General features: G+C 45.5%; 1 pseudogene; it reads right to left on the bottom strand.

Moving 5' to 3' along the window:
• Nucleotides 1–15,227: 15,227 nt before the first annotated feature.
• Nucleotides 15,228–16,277, bottom strand: LOC144596142 (B2 bradykinin receptor pseudogene; annotated as a pseudogene).
• Nucleotides 16,278–18,099: the final 1,822 nt, after the last annotated feature.

The raw sequence follows: 18,099 nt of genomic DNA, 5'->3' as shown, positions 1-18,099 counted from the left end.
GATCATATCTACTTCTGCACCGTTGATGTGATTGTGGTATGTACTCCACTTTGCTTCCTGAGGTCAATAACTATGTCCTTTGTCTTGTAGGAGAGGTTGTTGTCTTGAACCATGTTACTAATTAAATACATTTAATCCAATAAAAAAGAATCAGCCCAAATGCATAATTTTAAAATATGGGAGAAGAATAACATAAATTGAGTGATGCAAGTATCCTCTGTTCTAAGTTAATGTCACCATTTTTCAACTCTGTGAATATCATTAGTTAATATATAAAAATATATATATTTTCATTGGAAATTTATTATTTGCTTCTGTTATGTTCATCAGTTTAGTGACCACTTATTCCTGGAGAGGCCATGGAGGCCAAGATTTGGGGTTTTTTTGGACAATCTTAACAATATTCCTTCAATGCAATATTCCAGTATTTCATCTGACAATTCAATGGTGCAGATTGTTACAGAAACAAATCTAGTTAAAATTCAACAGTTTGATGCATGAGGCTTATTATTAATAATATATACCTTTATTATTTTCTGTGCTTGGCTTTTGTGCATAGGATATGAAGGAATATAGAGAAATTTACCAGTCAGCATATGCCCTAATTTACAGCCTGAGGGTGCTTAGAATTTCTAAGCTCAATGTTTCACCTGCATTCAGAGAAAAAAATTCAAGTCGAACTATTCCAGTATAACAATGTTGCTTGCACATTGCTTTCTGTACCAAGAATCTTGTGCAACTAAATGTTTCTTCATAAATTGTTATTGCTTCACTTCTTATCTAAAAAAACACACTAATAACTAAATGTTTTACTATTGCAGGCTCAGCTCAATTCTGACTGGGTATAAAGTAAACTTAGACAATAGACAGTAGACAATAGACAATAGGTGCAGGAGTAGGCCATTCGGCCCTTCGAGCCAGCACCACCATTCAATGTGATCATGGCTGATCATTCTCAATCAGTACCCCGTTCCTGCCTTTTCCCCATACCCCCTGACTCTGCAATCCATAGTAGCTCTATCTAGCTCTCTCTTGAAAGCATTCAGAGAATTGGCCTCCACTGCCTTCTGAGGCAGAGAATTACACAGATTTACAACTCTGACTGAAAAAGGTTTTCCTCATCTCTGTTCTAAATGGCCTACCCCTTATTCTAAAACTGTGGCATCTGGTTCTGGACTCCCCCAACATTGGGAATATGTTTCCTGCCTCTAACATGTACAACTCCTTAATAATCTTATATGTTTCAATAAGATCCCCTCTCATCCTTCTAAATTCCAGTGTATACAAGCCTAGTCGCTCCAGTCTTTCCACATACGACAGTCCCGCCATTCCGGGAATTAACCTAGTGAACCTAGGCTGCACGCCCTCAATAGCAAGAATATCCTTCCCCAAATTTGGAGACCAAAACTGCACACAGTACTCCAGGTGCGGTCTCACTAGGGCCCTGTACAACTGCAGAAGGACCTCTTTGCTCCTATACTCAACTCCTCTTGTTATGAAGGCCAACATTCCATTGGCTTTCTTCACTGCCTGCTGTACCTGCATGCTTTCTTTCAGTGACTGATGCATTAGGACACCCAAATCTCATTGTGCTTCCCCTTTTCCTAACTTGACACCATTCAGATAATAATCTGCCTTCCTATTCTTACCACCAAAGTGGATAACCTCACACTTATCCACATTAAACTGCCATGCATCTGCCCACTCACACAACCTGTCCAAGTCACCCTGCAACCTCATAGCATCTTCCTCACAGTTCACACTGCCACCCAGCTTTGTGTCATCTGCGAATTTGCTAATGTTACTTTTAATCCCTTCATCCAATTTAATGTATATTGTAAATAGCTGCGGTCCCAGCTCCGAGCCTTGCGGTACCCCACTAGTCACTGCCTGCCATTCTGAAAGGGACCCATTTATCCCCACTCTTTGCTTTCTGTCTGCCAACCAATTTTCTATCCATGTCAGTACCCTACCCCCAATACCATGTGCTCTAATTTTGCCCACTAATCACCTATGTGGGACCTTGTCGAAGGCTTTCTGAAAGTCAAGGTACACTACATCCACCGGCTCTCCCCTGTCCATTTTCTTAGTTACATCCTCAAAAAATTCCAGAAGATTAGTCAAGCATGATTTCTCCTTCGTAAATCCATGCTGACTCGGAACGATCCTGTTAATGCTATCCAAATGCTCCGCAATTTTGGTTTTTATAATTGACTCCAGCATCTTCCCCACCACTGATGTCAGACTAACTGGTCTATAATTTCCTGTTTTCTCTCTCCCTCCTTTCTTAAAAAGTAGGATAACATTAGCTACCTTCCAATCCACAGGAACTGATCCTGAATCTATAGAACATTGGGAAATGATCACCAATGCATCCATGATTTCTAGAGCCACCTCCTTAAGTACCCAGGGATGCAGACCATCAGGCCCTGGGGATTTATCAGCCTTCAGTCCCATCAGTCTACCCAACACCATTTCCTGCCTAATGTAAATTTCCTTCAGTTCCTCCATCACCCTAGGATCTCTGGCCACTAGAACATCTGGGTGATTGTTTGTATCTTCCTTAGTGAAGACAGATCCAAAGTACCAGTTCAACTCATCTGCCATTTCCTTGTTCCCCATAATAAATTCCCCTGCTTCTGTCTTCATGGGACCCACATTTGCCTTAACTATTTTTTTCCTCTTCACATACCTGAAAACGCTTTTATTATCCTCCTATATTATTGGCTAGCTTACCTTCGTACCTCATCTTTTATCCCCATATTGCCTTTTTTGTTATCTTCTGTTGCTCTTTAAAAGAGTCCCAATCCTCTGGCTTCCTGCTCTTCTTTGCTATGTTGTACTTGTTCTCTTTTATTTTTATGTTGTCCTTGACTTCCCTTGTCAACCACGGGTGCCTCTTACTCCCCTTAGAATCTTTCCTCCTCTTTGGGATGAATTGATCCTTAATGTAAGTTAGCATCATATGATAATGGAATTTTACACAACATAATATATTAACAAAATAGGTGCATGCTCTGTATTCATGTGATCATGTATGATAATCAAATACAAGTTGGATGTCTGCTCGAAAACACTGAAGAAGGAATTCACTTCTAGTTAGTAAAGCTAATTGCATGATTATTCTGACCTCCAACTCTTTCTTTTCCATTGAAGTCAATGGAATATTTTGCTGCCTTAAAAAGTCCCACATGAAAGGAGGTTGTTGTTGTAAATGCACCCTCAGCACTAGTTAACCCTCTGGGAGGACATTAGCTCCAGCTCCATTTAAGTGCAATGTATGTACCTTTATATATTCCGTCATGTCCCAGGTGTCAGGGGTTATGAGGAGAAGGCAGGAGAATCGGGTTAGGAGGGAGAGAATAATCAGCGATTATTGAATGGCGGAGTAGACTTGACGGGCCGAATGGCATAATTCTGCTCCTATCACATATGACCTTATAAATGCAGAATGCCCAGAATTGTGGTGACATTGTCGTTAAATTGTTGAACTATAATCCAGAGGCCTGGATTAACAATACACTTTGCCAAATGGTAATTGTGGAATTTAAATTCAGTAAAGAAAATGGAAAGACTCTGTTGTCATTACCCAATCTTCCCCTGTGTGACCCCATACCCCATGTTATTGACTCTTAATGGTAGCTCACAACTATTTTCAACAGAATAATTCAGGATTGCAGTAAAAAGGGACTTAGTCCTTCTTCCAGACTGTTTCTCCATGCTATTTCGATATTCTCTTTCGTAAAACTGATATTTTTTCCATTCCTTTCATCAACATCAGAAATTCTGCGTAAATATCTTTAGACGGCCTTCACATTTCATTGTTTCCCCCACATTGCCATGAATTCCACTTTTCCCTTTTCCCTCAAATATGCTGCTGTCTCTGTGCGAAGTTGATTACAAAAGGAGGTTACCATGTGAGCAAGAAAACTTCAGTTTACATGATGCTTTTATTCTGTGGTTTACCTTGAAAAAAGAAAGTACGTTGTGTTATTAGGCAATGGATGCGGGACAGAGATTATTTGGTCAAATGTATTTGCACATTCTTTTCTGAGCCAAAATATTTCCTCTACAATTCAGGTATGTATAAGATTCACAACAAAAAGTGGGGACATCTATAGCTGGATTATCTCAATCCAAAGAAAGCAGCTGCATATCCTCGCAGAGATCATTACAGTCTCATTCTTCTGAGGGACTTTTCACTAAAGTTCAAAACACAAAATCTGCAGACAGATAAACATGCAAATTCATTCATTCAAAAATATGCATTCAAGAGAGAGCTGGATTGATGCATTCAAGAGAGAGCTGGATAGAGCTCTTAAGGATAGCGGAGTCAGGTGGTATGGGGAGAAGGCAGGAACGGGGTACTGATTGAGAATGATCAGCCATGATCACATTGAATGGCGGTGCTGGCTCGAAGGGCCGAATGACCTCCTCCTGCACCTATTGTCTATTGTCTAAATGTTATGACGCTTTTTGTTTTGCCGTACTGGTTTTCCATCCTGTTTGCTGGATTTTATTCGATTTCATGTGTAAAATAGAAATTCTGGTCAATTACTGTTGTTGAGGTATTGATTGAGCTGTGCTTAGAACCATTGTGCCCCACCACACATTCCTTTCCTGAGAAGTGTACAGATTTGATTTTCAGTTGTTGACCTTCCATCCAAACTATTCAACCAGTGATGCTACAAAAGGTTGCACTTTAACTATTTCCTGTATTGAAAGGATAACAGACCTCTTAGATGAAATTTTTGTGCTGTGTGATCTTAAATAGATATTTTTGATTCATTCAATTGGATTAGTAAAAAACAAACAAACCCAAATATTCTGGTCTGAAGAAGGGTCTCGACCCAAAACGTCACCCATTCCTTCTCTCCAGAGATGCTGCCTGTCTCGCTGAGCTACTCTAGCATTTTGTGGCTACCTTCGATTTCTTTCCTACACAAAATATTTAAACATCTAACGAGGCTAAATAAGATGGAGTTTACAGTTCCGGACTTGAAATAACTGAGCCTGCACTGTGTCTGTTTTCCGAACAAGGTTTGCTATAGTGATGAATAGACATTGATAGTGAGAGAGAGAATGTTTTATAACAAGAGATCAGATGCAAGGACAGTTGCAAAATCTATAAAATATTTCTGCATCTTTATAGGCTTGAAATAACTCCCTACAAATAGCACCCAAACATTTACAAACAATGTATAGAAAAATTATTGCTTATTGACTATTGGGTTAACACACCAATAATCAAGATATATTGACCTTAATTCACATTGACCTTTCATATAAAAGCAAAATGTGTTGTTGCGGCAAAGAAGGAGTGTATTTGAACTGTTGAGTCAATATTCTCAGGGAAATAGCTTAGAGTGGATTGTTGAAGATATCAGAAGAAAATATTGGCAGAATATGAATTACAATGCAAGCATTACAAAGAATTCCCCTGAGATCCTCCACTAGTTTGTTTTTTTCTCAAGATTGCAGCATCTGCAGTCTCTTGTGTCTCCATTAAAGGTAAATTACCCACCCTCCTTAGAGCAAAGACTTGCAAGCAGATCTATTACAAATATATTTTAAATTTGCCATTGGTGAGGATATTAGGGATTCTGCAAATTTTCTGCTAATAGGTTGACAGAATTATCATTCAACCTGGGATTTATCAGATGAGGGGACCACCCATTGCAGTTATTTCCCATCTCACAGGAAACAAATGAGGGAACATCAGTTTCAGGGACTGATAAGAGGCAGTACATTTCATCAATAAGAGACGAGCTGTTGTATTTTCCCAGTGAAGTCTGAGCCACAGCCTTCTGTTGCTGACTGCTGTAGAGATGTGAGACCCAATGTTTATCTGAGCAAAGGATAACTGATGAATTGGTCTCTGTGAACTGTGGCATCAGAACCATTGTTTGCGAGCATCCTGCCCCTACTCTGCCACATCTGACAGGGTGCCTTCAGCACCAAATGTTTGTCAGCCTTTGAAATTCTGCAACCTGGGGATTCCCACAAATTGGCAGAATTCACTGGCATCTCCCTCGGCTGGGGTGGGTGTTTATGTGTCTGATGCAAAGTGGATGAACATTACAATCATGCTGAGAGAGAGACATTGATTACTATTTGCTCCACCTTAAAAGGATTTAGAAACATAGAAAATAGGTGCAGGAATAGGCCTTCGGCCCTTCGAGCCTGCACCGTCATTCAATATGATCATGGCTGATCATCCCTGGTTAAATGATAATTTGGTGCAGAAAATCCAAAGATAGACACAAAAAGCTGGAGTAACTCAGCAGCAGCATCTCAGGAGAGAAGGAATGGGTGACGTTTCCGGTCGAGACCCTTCTTCAGACTGGTTAAGGATAAGGGAAACAAGAGATATAGACGGTGATGTGGAGAGATAAAGAACAATGAATGAAAGATATGTGAAAAAGTCACGATGATAATAGACAATAGACAATAGACAATAGGTGCAGGAGTAGGCCATTCAGCCCTTCGAGCCAGCACCGCCATTCAATGCGATCATGGCTGATCACTCTCAATCAGAACCCCGTTCCTGCCTTCTCCCCATACCCCCACACTCCGCTATCCTTAAGAGCTCTATCCAGCTCTCTCTTGAAAGCATCCAACGAATTGGCCTCCACTGCCTTCTGAGGCAGAGAATTCCACACCTTCACCACTCTGACTGAAAAAGTTCTTCCTCATCTCCGTTCTAAATGGCCTACCCCTTATTCTTAAACTGTGGCCCCTTGTTCTGGACTCCCCCAACATTGGGAACATGTTTCCTGCCTCTAATGTGTCCAATCCCCTAATTATCTTATATGTTTCAATAAGATCCCCCTCATCCTTCTAAATTCCAGTGTATACAAGCCTAATTGCTCCAGCCTTTCAACATACGACAGTCCCGCCATTCTGGGAATTAACCTAGTGAACCTACGCTGCACGCCCTCAATAGCAAGAACATCCTTCCTCAAATTTGGAGACCAAAACTGCACACAGTACTCCAGGTGCGGTCTCACCAGGGCCCGGTACATCTGTAGAAGGACCTCTTTGCTCCTATACTCAACTCCTCTTGTTATGAAGGCCAACATTCCATTGGCTTTCTTCACTGCCTGCTGTACCTGCATGCTTCCTTTCAGTGACTGATGCACTAGGACACCCAGATCTCGTTGAACATCCCCTCTTCCTAACTTGACACCATTCAGATAATAATCTGCCTTTCTATTCTTACTTCCAAAGTGAATAACCTCACACTTATCTACATTAAACTGCATCTGCCATGTATCCGCCCATTCACACAACCTGTCCAAGTCACCCTGCAGCCTTATTGCATCTTCCTCACAATTCACACTACCCCCCAGCTTAGTATCATCTGCAAATTTGCTAATGGTACTTTTAATCCCCCCATCTAAGTCATTAATGTATATCGTAAATAGCTGGGGTCCCAGCACCGAACCTTGCGGTACCCCACTGGTCATTGCCTGCCATTCCGAAAGGGACCCATTTATCCCCACTCTTTGCTTTCTGTCTGTCAACCAATTTTCTATCCATGTCAGTACCCTACCACCAATACCATGTGCTCTAATTTTGCCCACTAATCTCCTAGGTGGGACCTTGTCGAAGGCTTTCTGAAAGTCGAGGTACACCACATCCACTGACTCTCCCCTGTCAATTTTCCTAGTTACATCCTCAAAAAATTCCAGTAGATTTGTCAAGCATGATTTCCCCTTCGTAAATCCATGCTGACTCAGAATGATCCTGTTACTGCTATCCAAATGCTCAGCAATTTTGTCTTTTATAATTGACTCCAGCATCTTCCCCACCACTGATGTCAGACTAACTGGTCTATAATCACCCGTTTTCTCTCTCCCTCCTTTCTTAACAAGTGGGATAACATTTGCTATCCTCCAATCCACAGGAACTGATCCTGAATCTATAGAACATTGAAAAATGATCTCCAATGCTTCCACTATTTCTAGAGCCACCTCCTTAAGTACCCTGGGATGCAGACCATCAGACCCTGGGGATTTATCAGCCTTCAGTCCCATCAGTCTACCCAAAACTATTTCCTGCCTAATTTGGATTTCCTTCAGTTCCTCCATCACCCTAGGTTCTCCGGCCCCTAGAACATTTGGGAGATTGTGTGTATCCTCCTCCGTGAAGACCGATCCAAAGTAACGATTAAACTCGTCTGCCATTTCTTTGTTCCCCATAATAAATTCCCCTGCTTCTGTCTTCAAGGGACCCACATTTGCCTTGACTATTTTTTTCCTCTTCACGTACCTAAAAAAACTTTTTCTATCCTCCTTTATATTATTGGCTAGTTTACCCTCGTACCTCATCCTTTCTCCCCGTATTGCCTTTTTAGTTAACTTTTGTTGCTCTTTAAAAGATTCCCAATCCTCTGTCTTCCCACTCTTCTTTGCTATGTTATACTTCCTCTCCTTAATTTTTATGCTGTCCTTGACTTCCCTTGTCAGCCACAGGTGTCTCTTACTCCCCTTAGAGTCCTTCCGCCTCTTTGGGATAAATTGATCCTGCAACCTCTGCATTATTCCCAGGAATACCTGCCATTGCTGTTCTACCGTCTTCCCTGCTAGGGCCTCCTTCCAGTCAATTTTGGCCAGCTCCTGCCTCATGCCTCTGTAATCCCCTTTGCTATACTGTAACACTGACACTTCCGATTTTCCCTTCTGCCTTTCCATTTGCAGAGTAAAACTTATCATGTTGTGGTCACTGCCTCCTAATGGCTCTTTTACCTCTAGTCCCCTTATCAGATCAGGATCATTACACAACACTAAATCCAGAATTGCCTTCTCCCTGGTAGGCTCCAGTACAAGCTGTTCTAAGAATCCATCTCGAAGGCACTCTACAAACTCTCTTTCCTGGGGTCCATTTCCAACCTGATTTTCCCAGTCTACCTGTATGTTGAAATCTCCCATAACCACCGTAGCATTATATTTGTGACACGCCAATTTTATCTCCTGATTCAACTTGCACCCTATGTCGAGGCTACTGTTTGGGGGCCTATAGATAACTCCCATTAGGGTCTTTTTACCCTTACAATTCCTCATTTCTATCCATACTGATTCAACATCTCCTGATTCTATGTCACCCCTTGCAAGGGAATGAATATCATTCCTTACCAGCAGAGCAACCCCACCCCATCTGCCCACCTGTCTGTCTTTTCTATACGTTGTGTACCCCTGAATATTCAATTCCCAGCCCTGGTCCTCTTGTAGCCATGTCTCAGTGATCCCTACAACATCATACTTGCCCATGACTAACTGAGCCTCAAGCTCATCCACTTTATTTTTTATACTACGCGCATTTAAGTACAACACTTTAACTTCTGTATTTACCTCCCCTCTCACATCGGTCACAAATGGCCCTGCCCTTAATTTCTTTTCCCCTCTAGAACTTCTGTTCCCATTCTTCCGAGAGTCTTTTGCAATATCTCCTGTATTCCCTTTTACCTCATCTTCATATTCACAATTTGTTAACCCCTCCCCCCCCACTACTTAGTTTAAAGCCACAGGTGTCGCACTAGCAAACCTGCCTGCCAGAATGTTTGTCCCCCTGCTGTTAAGATGTAACTCGTCCCTTTTGTACAAGTCACCCCTAGCCCAGAAGAGATCCCAGTGGTCCAGAAATCTAAATCCCTGCTCTCTGCACCAGCCCCTCAGCCATAAATTCATACCCTCTATCTCTCTGTTCCTGGCCTCACCAGCACGAGGTACCGGTAGCAGTCCAGAGATAACCACCTTCGACGTCCTACTTCTCAGTCTTTTTCCTAACTCTCTAAACTCCCGCTGTAGCACCTCCTTCCTCTTCCGCCCGACGTCATTCGTGCCCACGTGCACAACGACTTCAGGTTGATCGCCTTCCCTCACTAGGATTTTCTGAAGCCTGTCCGTGATGTGCTGAACCCTGGCACCAGGGAGGCAACAGACCATCCTCAAGTCCCTCCTGCTGCCACAGAATCTTCGTCCGTCCCTCGGACGATGGAGTCACCCACCACTACGGCTCTTCCTGACTTCGGTCTCCCCTGTCGAGTATCCTTGCCAACAGGTCCACCACTCGGACTGGAAACGTCTTCTGCCCCGACAGTTCCCAAGAGGGTATACCTATTTGCAATAGGCACAGCCACTGGGGTCTCCTGTAGTCCATGTCCACTCCCCCCTGAAACAGTCTCCCACCTTCGCTCGACCTGGACCCTTGGCGTGACAGCCTCACAATAGGTCCTGTCGAGGAAACTCTCGCATTCCCGGATGGCCCCGAGGTCATCCAACTGCCTCTCCAACTCCACCACACGTCCATTCAGGAGCTGCACCTGGACACAGTTCTTGCAGGTGTAGTTCCCAGAAGCTCCAGCGACGGCCCTATCCTCCCACATCCTGCAGGAAACACACTGCACCAACTTTTCCGCCATTACTTTGTGTCTATAAACAGTTCAGGCTTAAAACAATTGTAACCTCCTCACCTCATCCAAAGACTCGCACTTTTCTCACAGGGCTGCACCCTTTTGCAAGTCTTGCTTATATCACCAATTAAATTGCCTGATTGTCCAATTTACCAGACTTCTCACTTAAATGATCAACCAATCCACGTATTCTCTTCTAACTGACTTATTACACTGTAATTGCCACTCACTTACTTTCAGCCAACGGTGGTCCTCTCTCCTATTTCCCGACCTTTACAGACTGATTAACAGTGCCCTATTGGCGCTCTTTTTAAACTGCCGTTCCTCCCACTATTAGCATGTACTTACTTTCAGCCAACGGTCGTCCTCTCTCCAACTTCCCGACCTTTACAGACAGGAAACAGACCATTGTGAGCTGTTTGTAAGATGAAAATGAGAAGCTAGTGCGACTTGGGTAGGGGAGGGATAGAGAGAAGGTATGCCGGGGCTACCTGAAGTGAGAGAAATCAATATTCATACCACTGGGCTGTAAGCTGCCCAAGCGAAATATAAGATGCTGTTCCTTCAATTTGCATTTAGCCTCACTCTGACAATGGAGGGGACCAATGACAGAAAGGTCTGCATAGGAATGGGAAGGAGAATTAAAGTGTCCAGGAATTGGAAGATCAGTTTATTCACAAAATGCTGGAGTAACTCAGCAGGTCAGGCAGCATCTCGGGAGAGAAGGAATGGGTGACGTTTCGGGTCGAGACCCTTCTTCAGACTGATGTCGGAGGTGGGACAAAGGAAGGATATAGGTGGAGACAGGAAGATAGAGGGAGATCTGGGAAGGAGCAGGGGAAGGGAGGGACAGAGGAGCTATCTGAAGTTGGAGAAGTCGACGTTCATACCACCGGGCTGCAAACTGCCCAGGCGAAATTTGAGGTGCTGCTCCTCCAATTTCTGGCGGGCCTCACTATGGCACTGGAGGAGGCCCATGACAGAGAGGTCAGACTGGGAATGGGAGGGGGAGTTAAAGTGCTGGGCCACCGGGAGATCAGTTGCGTTAATGCGGACCGAGCGCAGGTGTTCAGCGAAGCGATCGCCGAGCCTGCGCTTGGTTTCGCCGATATAAATAAGTTGACATCTAGAGCAGCGGATGCAATAGATGAGGTTGGAGGAGGTGCAAGTGAACCTCTGTCTCACCTGGAAAGACTGTTTGGGTCCTTTGATGGAGTTGAGGGGGGAGGTAAAGGGACAGGTGTTGCATCTCGTGCGGTTGCAAGGGAAAGTGCCCGGGGTTGGGGTGGTTTGGGTAGGAAGGGACGAGTGGACCAGGGAGTTACGGAGGGAACGGTCTCTGCGGAACGCAGAGAGGGGAGGGGATGGGAAGATATGGCCAGTGGTGGGGTCCCGTTGTAGGTGACGGAAATGTTGGTGGATGATATGTTGGATCCGCTGGCTGGTGGGGTGGAAGGTGAGAACGAGGGGGATCCTGTCCTTGTTGCGAGTGGGGGGAGGGGGATCAAGAGCGGAGCTGTGGGATGTAGAAGAGACCCTAGTGTGAGCCTCATCTATAATGGAGGAGGGGAAGCCCCGTTTTCTGAAGAACGCGGACATCTCGGAAGCCCTAGTCTGAAACACCTCATCCCGGGCGCAGATGCGGCGTAGACGGAGGAATTGGGAGTGGGGGATAGACTTGATCAGGTTGGTTCACGTGGGCTGAGTGAAGGTGTTCCACGAGCCGATCTCCCAGCCTGCGTTTCATCTCGCCGATGTTTAAGAATCCACATCTTGAACAACGGATGCAGTAGATGAGGTTAGAGGAGGTGCAAGTAAACCTCTGCCTAACCTGAAGGGACTGTCGGGGTCCTTGGACAGAGTCGACGGAGGAGGTACAGTGACAGGTGTTGCATCTTCTGCGATTGCAGGGGAAGGTAGCTGGGGAGGGGGTGGTTTGGATGGGAAGGGAGTTGCAAAGGGAACAGTCTCTGCGGAAGGTGGAAAGGGGTGGAGGTGGAAAAATGTGGTTAGTGGTGGGATCCCGTTGGAGATGGCGGAAATTTTGGAGGATTATGTGTTGTATGCGATAGCTGATGGGGTGGAAGATAAAAGACTTAGGGGGGCTCTGAAGGTAGACACAAAATGCTGGAGTAACTCAGCACGACAGGCATCATCTCTGGAGAGAAGGAATGGGTGACATTACGGGTTGAGACCCTTCTTCAGACTGATGTAGGGGGAGTGGGCGGGACAGAGATAGAATGTAGTCGGAGACAGTAAGACTGGTGGGGGAACTGGGTAGGGGGGGTGGAGAGTGAGGGAAAGCAAGAGCTATTTGATGTTAGAGAAGTCAATGTACATACCGCTGGGGTGTAAGCTACCCAAGGGAAGTATGAGGTGTTATTCCTCCAATTTGCGCTGGACCTCACTCTGACAATGGAGGAGACCCAGGACGGAAAGGTCAGATTGGGAATGGGAGGGGGAGTTAAAATGAAACTGTCTCTGTTGTGACTAGGGGGAGGGGGAGCAAGGGCAGAGCTGCGGGGTACTGAGGATACAATAAGTGAGGGCCTCATTTATGATGGGAGAGGGGAACCCCAGTTCCCTAAAGAATGAGGACATCTCGGAAGTTCTAGTGTGGAACACCTCATCTTGGGCGCAGATGCGGCGTAGACGGAGGAATTGGGAGTAGGGGATAGAGTCTTTGGAGGAAGCAGGGTAGGAAGAAGTGTAGTCGAGATAGTTGTGGGAGTCAGTGGGTTTGTAATAGACGTCAGTCAATAGTCTATTTCTTGTTATGACAATAGACAATAGACAATAGACAATAGGTGCAGGAGTAGGCCATTCAGCCCTTCGAGCCAGCACCGCCATTCAATGCGATCATGGCTGATCACTCTCAATCAGTACCCCGTTCCTGCCTTCTCCCCATACCCCCTCACTCCGCTATCCTTAAGAGCTCTATCCAGCTCTCTCTTGAAAGCATCCAACGAACTGGCCTCCACTGCCTTCTGAGGCAGAGAATTCCACACCTTCACCACTCTCTGACTGAAAAAGTTCTTCCTCATCTCCGTTCTAAATGGCCTACCCCTTATTCTTAAACTGTGGCCCCTTGTTCTGGACTCCCCCAACATTGGGAACATGTTTCCTGCCTCTAATGTGTCCAATCCCCTAATTATCTTACATGTTTCAATAAGATCCCCCCTCATCCTTCTAAATTCCAGTGTATACAAGCCTAATTGCTCCAGCCTTTCAACATACGACAGTCCCGCCATTCTGGGAATTAACCTAGTGAACCTACGCTGCATGCCCTCAATAGCAAGAATATCCTTCCTCAAATTTGGAGACCAAAACTGCACACAGTACTCCAGGTGCGGTCTCATCAGGGCCCGGTACAACTGTAGAAGGACCTCTTTGCTCCTATACTCAACTCCTCTTGTTACGAAGGCCAAGATTCCATTGGCTTTCTTCACTGCCTGCTGTACCTGCATGCTTCCTTTCAGTGACTGATGCACTAGGACACCCAGATCTCGTTGAACATCCCCTCTTCCTAACTGTGGAGACTGTGAGATCAAGAAAGGGGAGGGAGGAATCGAAGATGGTCCAAGCATGTTTGAAGTGCAGGATGAAAATTGGTGGTGAGGTTGATGAAGTCCATGGGTTTTGCATGAGTGCAGAAAGTAGCACCAATGCAGTCATCAATGTAAAGGAGATAAAGTTCAGAGATTGGTCCAGTGTACGTCTGGAACAGGAATTGTTCAATGTACCCAACATAGAGGCAGGCATAGCTGGGGCCCATGCAGGTGCCCAGAGCTATGCCTTGGACTTGGAGGAAGTGGGAGGAGTCAAAGGAAAAGTTGTTGAGGGTGAAGACCAGTCTCGCTAGGTGGAGTAGTTTGTTAGTAGAGAGAAATTGGATGGTTCTGTGATTGAGGAAGAAACGGAGGGCTTTAAGGCCTTCCTGATGGGGGATGGTGTAGAGTGACTGAACGTCCATTGTAAAGATGAGGGAGTGGGGGCTCAGAAAGTGGAAGTCATTAAAGAGACAAAGGGCATGTAGAAACATAGAAACATAGAAACATAGAAAATAGGTGCAGGAGGAGGCCATTTGGCCCTTCGAGCCAGCACCGCCATTCATTGTGATCATGGCTGATCATTCTCAATCAGTAACCCATGCCTGCCTTCTCCCCATATCCCTTGATTCCACTAGCCCCTAGAGCTCTATCTAACTCTCTTTTAAATTCATCCAGTGAATTGGCCTCCACTGCCCTCTGTGGCAGAGAATTCCACAAATTCACAACTCTCTGGGTGGAAAGTTTGTTTAATGGCCTCCCCTTTATTCTTAGAATGTGTGGCCCTTGGTTCTCTCCACATCTACTCAATAGGTAATAGACAATAATAGACTATAGAAAATAAGTGCAGGAGGAGGCCATTCGGCCCTTCGAGCCAGCACCGCCATTCACTGTGATCATGGCTGATCGTCCACATTCAATAGACAATAGGTGCAGGAGGAGGTCATTCAGCCCTTCGAGTCAGCACCGCCATTCACTGTGATCATGGCTGATCGTCCACATTCAATAGACTATAGAAAAAAAAAGTGCAGGGGGAGGCCATTCGGCCCTTCGAGCCAGCACCGCCATTCAATGTGATCATGGCTGATCATTCTCAATCAGTACCCCGTTCCTCCCTTCTCCCCATACCCCCTGACTCCGCTATCCTTAAGAGCTCTATCTAGACTCCGCTATCCTTAAGAGCTCTATCTATTCAGTACACCGTGCCTGCCTTCTCCCCGTAACCCTTGCCTTCGCTATCATTAGACATTGGTTGTTGTGTAGGTTCAGTGGCGGGTTCTCTCCAGGGTGGAGATGGGGGTGTTGTGGGTCACAGAGTAGTCCCGGAGGGTGGGCTGTGACCTGTGCCTGGCGACGGACTGGGAGTAGAGCTCGCTGGCTTTGGTGCGGAACTGCCGGCCCACCATGACGTAGAGCACAGGGTTGATGCAGCTGTTGGTGCAGCCCAGGAAGGTGGTGACCTGGTTGCCGTTGGCCAGCACCTTCACCCAGCCGCAGCCCGACAGCACGTTGGCCTGGTAGAGGAGGTCCAGCAGGCGGAGCATCTGGAAGGGCACCCAGCACACCAGGAAGGCCAGGAGGACAGCCAGCACCAGGGTGGCTGCCCGGCTCTCCTTATGCAGCTGCTTGAAGGCCCGAGGCCGGCCGTTCCTCAGCGCACCCAGGATGCGGGAGGTGAAGAAGGTGAGGGCCAGGCCAGGGATTAGGAAGACCCCCACCAGCAGCGTCACGTCCATGCTGAGCTTACAAGCGCCCGAGACGGGGAAGCAGAGCAGGCAGGTGGAGATGTTGAGCGTGGGCACGTGGACCACACGGCGGAACACGAAGGCCGGGCTGCTCATCGCCAGGCTGAAGACCCAGATCAGGCAGCAGTTGATCTTGGCACAGAAGCGGGTCCAGATGCGGCCTGGGTTGAGCACCTTGACCAGAGCCAGGTAGCGGTCCACGCTGACCATCACCAGGAAGTACACGCTGCTCCACAGGTTCATGTAGATGGCCAGGTTGACACAGCGGCACAGCAGCTCGCTGAAGGGCCAGGCGAAGCGCTGGGCAATGTTGACCGCCCAGAAGGGCAGGCAGGTGAGCAGCTGCAGGTCGGCACCAGCCAGGTTGACCAGGTAGATCTCGGGCACCGTGCAGCGGCTCTTGTGCAGGCACAGCACCAGCAGCACGAAGATGTTGCCCAGCAGGCCCGACACGCACACCACCATGATGTAGGCGGGCAGCAAGGTGTACAGCCCGACCCAGAACTCAACCGGCAGGCAGTCGGTGGAGTTGCTGCCATTCACCGCCATGCTCAGATTCACAGACTCCATCCCTCGACGGCAGACGGCACGGAAACCCTCTCTCTGTGTCGGTGCGACGGTGGATTTTCTCCCCGGTCCTCTCCCTCTCCCTCTCTCGGGTTGTCTCACAAACTGTTCGCTCCTGCTCACACCCGCCTGTGTGTGTGTGTGTATGTGTGTGTGTGTGAGGTACCTTGGACATAGGTCGGGAGAGATTGGACCAGGTCTGCCTTATTTGAATAGACAGTGCATTATTGGCTGCTGAATCAATAGTTTAGCATCTCCTGGCAGTGACCAAATACCCATTGCCATACCTTTGAGCATATGCATAACAGGACCAAATCTACCAGCAGTTATTTTATTAGTTAAACTAGCACCCAAATGTTTTCTGAAATCCTGCAGGGGCTGTCCAGTCCAAAAAGGCCCCATCCATCTGCTGAACAAGTTGTCAAAGCTATCAAACATTCAGAAACTACTTAGTAGTAGGAAACAAAATATATTTCATTTAATATAGTTTAGTTTAGAGATGCAGCGCTTAAACAGGCCCTTCAGCCCACCAGATCTGCGCCAACCAGCGATTCCCATACACAAGCACTATCCTACACACAAGGAACAATTTACAATCTTTACAGAAGCCAATTAACCTACAAACCTGTACATCAGTTGGAGGAAACTGGAGCACCCGGGGAAAACCCACATGGTCACGGGGAGAATGTACAAACTCCATACAGACAGCACCTGTAGTCAGGATCAAACTCGTGTCACTGGCATCATAAGGCAGCAACTCTGCATCTGCACCACCTGCCATTGTAAAGGTCAATACAATTATATATTAGGAAACAAAGATTACATGCAATTGTTAACTGAAGTAATGCAAGAAATTATAAATGACCAGAAGCGCGCCACCCTTCCTCTTCGTGGAAACAAATGCAGTTAGTGGATCAGGTCTATTTAGATTCCTTGGGCCAAAGCCCAATATAACGTGTGGAAATGCAAATGATGGTGCTCATCCAGGATTGATACCTTTGCTGATAACTTTATGACATTTATTCTATCATCCTTTACTCTCCCTCTTTCTTCCTCCTAAGTTCCAGGCCCATATGAGATACATTACTTCCCGATACTATTGGCCAAAAAACTCCAGCTTCCTAAATATTCTTCCTATCAATCATCATAAAAAATTAATTCTTATGAGTGAATGAATATGTCTCCATAAAACTTTAACTTACTATTCTTCAAATTGCCTTATGAATCGAAGACAATTAGTGAAGTTGGGAACCCATTCCAATATAATTGAAAATGTCTGTTTTTATGCGGATAGCAAAACTGAAATATGTTGCCATGTCAACATGAGTTACTACATGGAAGACTTTTTGCTGCAGTTTTACACCTGCAAATTTTGCTAAATATTTTAGTAACTTTTCTCCATTTTCACAAGGAAAAGCTAGTTCTAGATAGCAGTCAATTTCCATGGTTAAGTGCCATACTACATTACCAAAAAATATGTTGTAAACAAGTAAAATATTAGAAATTTAAAGTAATGTAATCAGTTTTGACAGGCTGTTTCCCATGACATGACATTTTTGCAGCATCAGCAAATCTGTAGAGGTTGTGCTCTATTAATTCTTTGGATATTTTTCACTTCTATTTTTTTTTATAGCCATCATCCACACAGAGATGAGACTAATTTTAAGTGGTTATTTTGTTTGTTTCAGCATTGTACCAAATTGATTCTAAAGTTACATGACATTCAATGTCATGTTAGATTAGCTATAATCTTTTTGATACTTTTCTCGTTCCGGTCCTTCTTTCTATTTAGATACCTTTCTCTTAACATGCTGCAATTAGATGT

This window comes from Rhinoraja longicauda, chromosome 8 (genome assembly GCF_053455715.1).
Source record: "Rhinoraja longicauda isolate Sanriku21f chromosome 8, sRhiLon1.1, whole genome shotgun sequence".
In the NCBI taxonomy this organism is placed as follows: Eukaryota; Metazoa; Chordata; class Chondrichthyes; order Rajiformes; family Arhynchobatidae; genus Rhinoraja; species Rhinoraja longicauda.
Note: the sequence above shows the minus strand (reverse complement) of the source record. Positions and strands in the feature narration are given on the sequence as shown.